Source organism: Morone saxatilis, unplaced genomic scaffold, assembly GCF_004916995.1.
Source record: "Morone saxatilis isolate NCDOM2014 unplaced genomic scaffold, NCSU_SB_2.0 Contig10, whole genome shotgun sequence".
In the NCBI taxonomy this organism is placed as follows: Eukaryota; Metazoa; Chordata; class Actinopteri; family Moronidae; genus Morone; species Morone saxatilis.
In genome coordinates, this window is record NW_023339652.1 from 1,771,248 (window position 1) to 1,777,154 (window position 5,907).

General features: G+C 48.4%; 1 long non-coding RNA gene across 1 annotated transcript in view; it reads left to right on the plus strand.

Moving 5' to 3' along the window:
* The first annotated feature begins 3,508 nt into the window (after positions 1-3,508).
* The window catches only part of LOC118340985, a 12,940-nt gene continuing 10,541 nt past the window's right edge, over positions 3,509-5,907 (plus strand). Inside the window, exon 1 of the long non-coding RNA XR_004797395.1 lies at positions 3,509-5,540. This is a non-coding gene — a long non-coding RNA (uncharacterized LOC118340985). The remainder of the gene's footprint in view (positions 5,541-5,907) is intronic.

Here is a 5,907-nt window from a genome sequence, read left to right on the forward strand (position 1 = left end):
TTAAAGGGTTAAAATGACATTTTATCTGTTCAGGTTCAAAGTTGAGGTTCATAGGTTTATCTGAGTGAAAGATGTTGGCCAGAAATCAAATGTGAATTTAATATTTTGAGTTTTTATTGTCTTATAAATGTTTTTATTGTGCTTTGTGTGAACTTTCAGAGTGAATCCTCTCTGTTGTAATTTCTGAATGACTCTCATGCAAATCTGTTTTTTCCTTTTCATGTCATCTCTCTCACTCTCTCTCTCTCGATTTTTTCCTCCATTTTCCCCCTCGCAGCTCCCTCGGGCCATTCCATGGGAAAAGAAACTTCCTGCAGGCCCCTGGGAGAAATCCAGCATTTTAGGAAAAAACACGTCATTGCTTTTGAGCTGGCACCCAAAGAAACTCATCCCTTCTTCCTCTTGTTTCCATCCCAGCTTTCCCCCCCACCCCCCCCCCCGTGCGTCCTTTTACTTGTTGCACAGCGCGGCGGTGTTTACCTTCCATCCCTTGCACCTCTAACTCTCCCAGAGAAAGCGGGAGAGCGAGCGGGAGAAAGGGAGAGGGAACTCTCAGTTGTCGCGTCCTGGGTTTTCCGTGCAACGAGCGCAGCGGCGCCCGCCGCGAGAACACCCCATGGAGGAACCTGAAGCCGTGCACAATTAATGGACAGCTCGGGCGAGGAATAAGCTGGTAACGTAGTGAAACGCTGCGGCGTGACATTGGCAAGCTCCAATTTCTGCCCCATCAACAAAAAAAAAAAAAAAAACAACCACCCCAACACACAAGAGTGTGTGGATGAAGGATGGGTAGACGGAGGAGAGCGAACCCCTGAGCCACACGTATCTCATTTAGAGACAAATATGAATGAAATCGCAATGTTTACTTGCATTAAAACCTCCTTTCCAAAACGCCTTTTGCGCCCTTAAGCTGTCTGCGCTCAACGTGGCCATGCTCATATGTCAAACCATCACCAACACATTTCACCATAGAACAACAACTCCCCATGGTAACCTTCGAGCCCGTGCACACGCGGAACAACAGTTCATGTACGCAGCGCCCTCTCCTGTCTCCAGATCCCTCCCACTGCGCTCTCACCAGCTCATGATTCCTGGCATGTGGTTCTGGGTCGCTGATCAGACTCATCACGAGCATACTGTGCGTGGCGTTGTGTGCACTTTATTCCCCCTTATTTTTTTAGTGAGAAGAGCGTGCACACACACACCTCCCAGCTCGGGAGGGCAAACCCTGTTTAAGACGCAGGCGACAATTGTGAACCCAGCCAGAGCCGCAGAGCCAGACTACAGCGGCGGCGCTGGACGGGAAAGGTGAGCGTGTGGTTGGAGGGGCGACCACAAAAATCCGCCAAGAGAACCAAGCTCCACCCGCAGACGTTGACGCCGAACCACGACCGAGGGGGACGAAAGGGGCACGCGGAGAGCGCTCAGCGCTGGTTTTCCAAAATACCGGCCCGCCAAAGGGGACGGGGGTCAGAGAGGATGAGGCGTTGCGGGAAGCGCGCCCCTCGGGGGCGGAAAGATGGACAGTCGTGGCCGAGAGCAACCTGGATAGACCTGTGGGCACTGCCCCGGCGTCCAGCCCAGGAATGTGCTACGACCCGGAGAGAGTCGAAGACCAGGCGATCTGAGCGAAGCGTCCCGTCATCAACATCGTCCCCGGGCCACGGGCGCCTCAATCGAGACCAAGCTGAAAAGACCTCGCCCCCAGTTCCCCGCCACGCCTGCCTGGGGACCCGCGCAAGAGATGCGCATTCTCCGACCGCCACAGAGGAACGAGTACTTTCTTCGACAGAACAGACCCCAGCTTCGATGCCATCTCCTCCCTACTACTCAACCCCAGTCCCGGGGCGGTCCGAACCCCTCAAAGTGCGCGCCAGTGCGACATTCATGGAGAGATTCAACATTCTACGAACCTGGGGGAGGAGGTTAGATAGACGACTTTTTAAGGAGGATGAGGGCGGGTCAATTAGCGAGGAACGAGCGCCCCGCCTGCCTGACAAGAGTTCCAGCGCAGGTTGGCTCCTGTCTCGCAGTAACCGGAGATTTCCGGACCCGCCCAGGGATCGCGATCCGTGTCCCGTGCTCCGTCTTCATCCTCATCCCCATTTGACTTCCTGCCCTGGAGAGCTCTAACCGGTAGTTCCGGGAGAGGCCCGGACGGTTTGACGGAGCCCAGTCTGGGGTGAACGGAACCCGCCGCGCGCCAAAGAAGCCCAACCCGCTTCACGACCCGTTCCTGTCATCGCTGGAGAGCCCTCTGCATCATATGGTTTTCTCCTTCCCGAGCTGCTGGTCCGGTTCCTCAAGCCTGCCGAGCAAAACCCGCCCCTCCTTCAAGAACATCATGACCACCAATCCCGACATCGTGGCCATTCCCATGCCGCTACTTCATCACGCCTGGGCTCGAAGGCTCGCGCGGAGCACCAGGCCCCACACCGGCAGAGCAGCATGTCGCTGGCCATCCCCTCAGGAAAAATCCGCCTGGTCCGCAGTCTGCCGGATCTCAAAGCCTCCAGGCACCCAGAGGGGCTCCCAAGATCCTGGGAAGACCCTGCAAGCCCAGCATGAGGGCTGGACTCGCTCATCTTCTTCTCTTTCCCATCGGGCGTCATCCCCTCTCTCCAGCGCGGTGTACTTTCGCGAACGCACCGACCCCGGAGTCGGGCTTCAGCAGCATCCGACGCTCGGTGGCGGTGGTACCCATGACGACGGGGGCTACGGGGACATGTGTCCGGTCACCAATCGGCCGGAGATCGTGGTTCGTTGTGCGCCATCGCCGTGTGCTCACCATCGCGCCCCCGGTGCCGTCATCGCCGTCCTCAACCTTCAACTACTTCTACCCACGGCGAGACGGAGCACCGAGGAGCCCAGTTCCAGTAAACACCGCACCGTGACTGCGGCAGCAGCCAAGTCCAGTTCGTGAGTTCCAAGAAGAAAGGCGACAAGCAAACCCGTCCCTCTGTCCAAGTCCGAGTACCTGCGACAGCGAAGACGTGGACTCCATCAAGTACACCAAACGGCAGCCCGCAAAAAGCCTACAGCCGGGAACTCAAACTACGTCTGATTCCCAAATAAACGCAGCAGTGCGCCGCGCTGAGGAACCTTTGAGGTGCCATCCCACCCCAAACACCCCGCGCTCCGTTTGAGTTCAGACCCCCACGAGCCGGCCTTAATCTCTGCCATCACAGGAAATTCATTAAAGCGGAGATGAATAAAGAGAGTCGCTTAAATCAAACTGCTTCCATTACGCGCGTCGGGGCGGACCAGCCAACCTCAGAATCGCCACGCCCTGTATCCGGTTGTAGCAGTTTTATGTTCTTAGTAATCTTAATTACCACAAATAATGCAGTTTGAACGTTTACATTTTGCTTTCTGTTCCACCAGATAGCAGAGACACAGCCAACCAGGACCAATGCTACACGTTAGAATTTACAGAGTGATCGCAGGCAGGGCCCAACATGGTTGGCAACACACACACACAACACAAGGAGGCACATGGTGGCACACACACACACACACACACACACACACACACACACCTGTTTATTTTCCATTCAGGCTGGTTGGAGCTCAGTGCTGGATCAGATCATGTGCAGCAGGCTGGAAGAATCAATTATCCTAAAATTAAACGACAGTGATTCCAACCTCTGTTCTATAAACAGCCGCCTGTAAGACAACGATCAGGGCTCAGAGTTCTGGGTTCCACCTGCAGATGTAAAATAAAAAAGGCTCCAGGAGGTTAAACCCTCAGCAGCCTGCCTGGAAAGATATTATGAAATCAGGTGCAGTTTTTTTTTCTTCCCCAAACCGAGAGCGCCACCTTGTGGATGAACCGCGGCGCTGCGTCTCCTCGGCGGATGCAGTTTCTATAGCAACCTTCCAGACTTTTCTGCATTGTCTGCCACAGGAAGGGAAGGATGCTGCTGAAGCTAAAGAGACGAGGCATCAGCGAGGCCAGAAAACCACCATGTTGTGGAAGCCTCCATGTTGTTTGAATCTGACACATCGATTCAACCAACAACAGGACAAATGAGCCAATGTGACGTATTTACAGCCGCATGTTTGACCCGCTGTCCACACACCTCTGAGAGGATCCAAACTGAGCTGCAACCAACCTTTACTCAGATTATTTCATATTTTAGGATTAAAATGAGGTTTAAATGACAACACGTCCTTCACAAGTTCCCAGAGCCCAAACTGAGGTTGTGAAATTGTTTATTTTTTTAGGCAGAAAACCACAAAAGAGATTCAATATAATAGTTTATAATAGAAAGATATAATATTTTGGATGTTTTAGAGCTCGACTGACACTGATGTCTGAGGCTGATTTATAGTAGAAGGGAAAAAAGCCAAAAATATCCCTCCTGATATTATGTATTATGTCCTAAAACAGGATATTTGAGCATTAACAAGCAAAACTGACAGTAACAACAAACCTGGAATATATTATATAAACAAAACACAATGTGTATATAAATGATCAATATGTAAAAAAATATGTAAAAATTTGGCCAAAAACACTTTTTTCTGCCACTTTTTGTTGCATATCAGCCATGTATGGAAGCACAAAAAGGCCAAAATTGGAAAATGGCATTAAAATTGAATTCAATTTCACAAAAAAATAGAAATATTGAAATTTAAAAACTATTTTGAGTTGTCAAATAAGTTTGTGTTTTTTAGGTTTCACAGATTCAGATAGAAAATGTAATCCATTGAAAACTCCAACAGATACTAGATGAGATTCAGAACTCAACCTTTTAACCAAAATGGAAAAAGTCACATGATCCAAGAAAGAAAAGTTTAGAAGCGACTGAAAACCCTGAAACACTTTAATTTTAAATTTTAAATAAAAATTTCAAACCACATAAACTCAGATATGTTTTCAAAATAAAATATGGTGGTTTTTAAATAAAGAAATTAGATATTCAGTTACTTGTATAATTAAAATAATTTTTGCACTTTTTTTGCTTCCATATAAATGTTATTTCTGTGATATCAGCTCACAGTAAAATAATAATAATAATAATAATAATAATAATCAGCCTGTTGATGTATCAGTCGAGTTCTGATGTTTTAACTTGAAAAACTACTTAAAAATGCAACATTTTCCAAGAATGTCACCTGATTATTCTCATTCGATCAATATTTTAGTACTCCCTGATATTTGGAAACAAACTGATCAGTCCTTGTCAGACGAATATAACAAACAGGTCACCTGCTGTATTTTAAGGTTTCCATAATTAGCATTTAGCCATTATAGCACCTTACTCATCTGGACTCCAGGGACGACTCTTTCCACCAAACCTAATGGAAAAAACGGGGAATTTAACAGACTGAGGGAATAAAAACGATCCCAGCAGACGTTCTCGCAGTGAAGTTCACCGTGCTGTTGGTTGGATTATCAGTTGATTGATCGATGGATGGAGGCCTGATGGAGTTTAACTGCTGAATCATCAACACAGACGGACGGACGGACGGACGGATGGACGACTCTTCAACTCAGACGACCAATAACAGCGGAGGGCCGGTCGCACAGAGAGGTGAGTTAAACAAGTTTATTCATTGTATTAATATGTTGTTTCTGCAGGTTTCTTTAAATCAAACTGATTAAAACCGCTAAAAACACTGAATAAAGCAGTTCCACCTTAAAAATCACTGCTTCTCCCACGCTGTTGGACAGCGGAGGGGCTGCCGAGCCGACTGCTGCTAACGTTAGCTCAGCCTTGTTTCTGCTTGATAACTTAAGATCCAGAACGTCCGAGGTGACTAAAATACTTATCTAATACAAATATGGAGGTTAAAGGTCTGGAATGAACTATGTTTCTTGCTCTGAATTGGTTATTTTCGTTTAAAGACCCAGTGGAATCCTTTCTCAATCAGAGAACCTGAGTTCACAGATTACAGTCT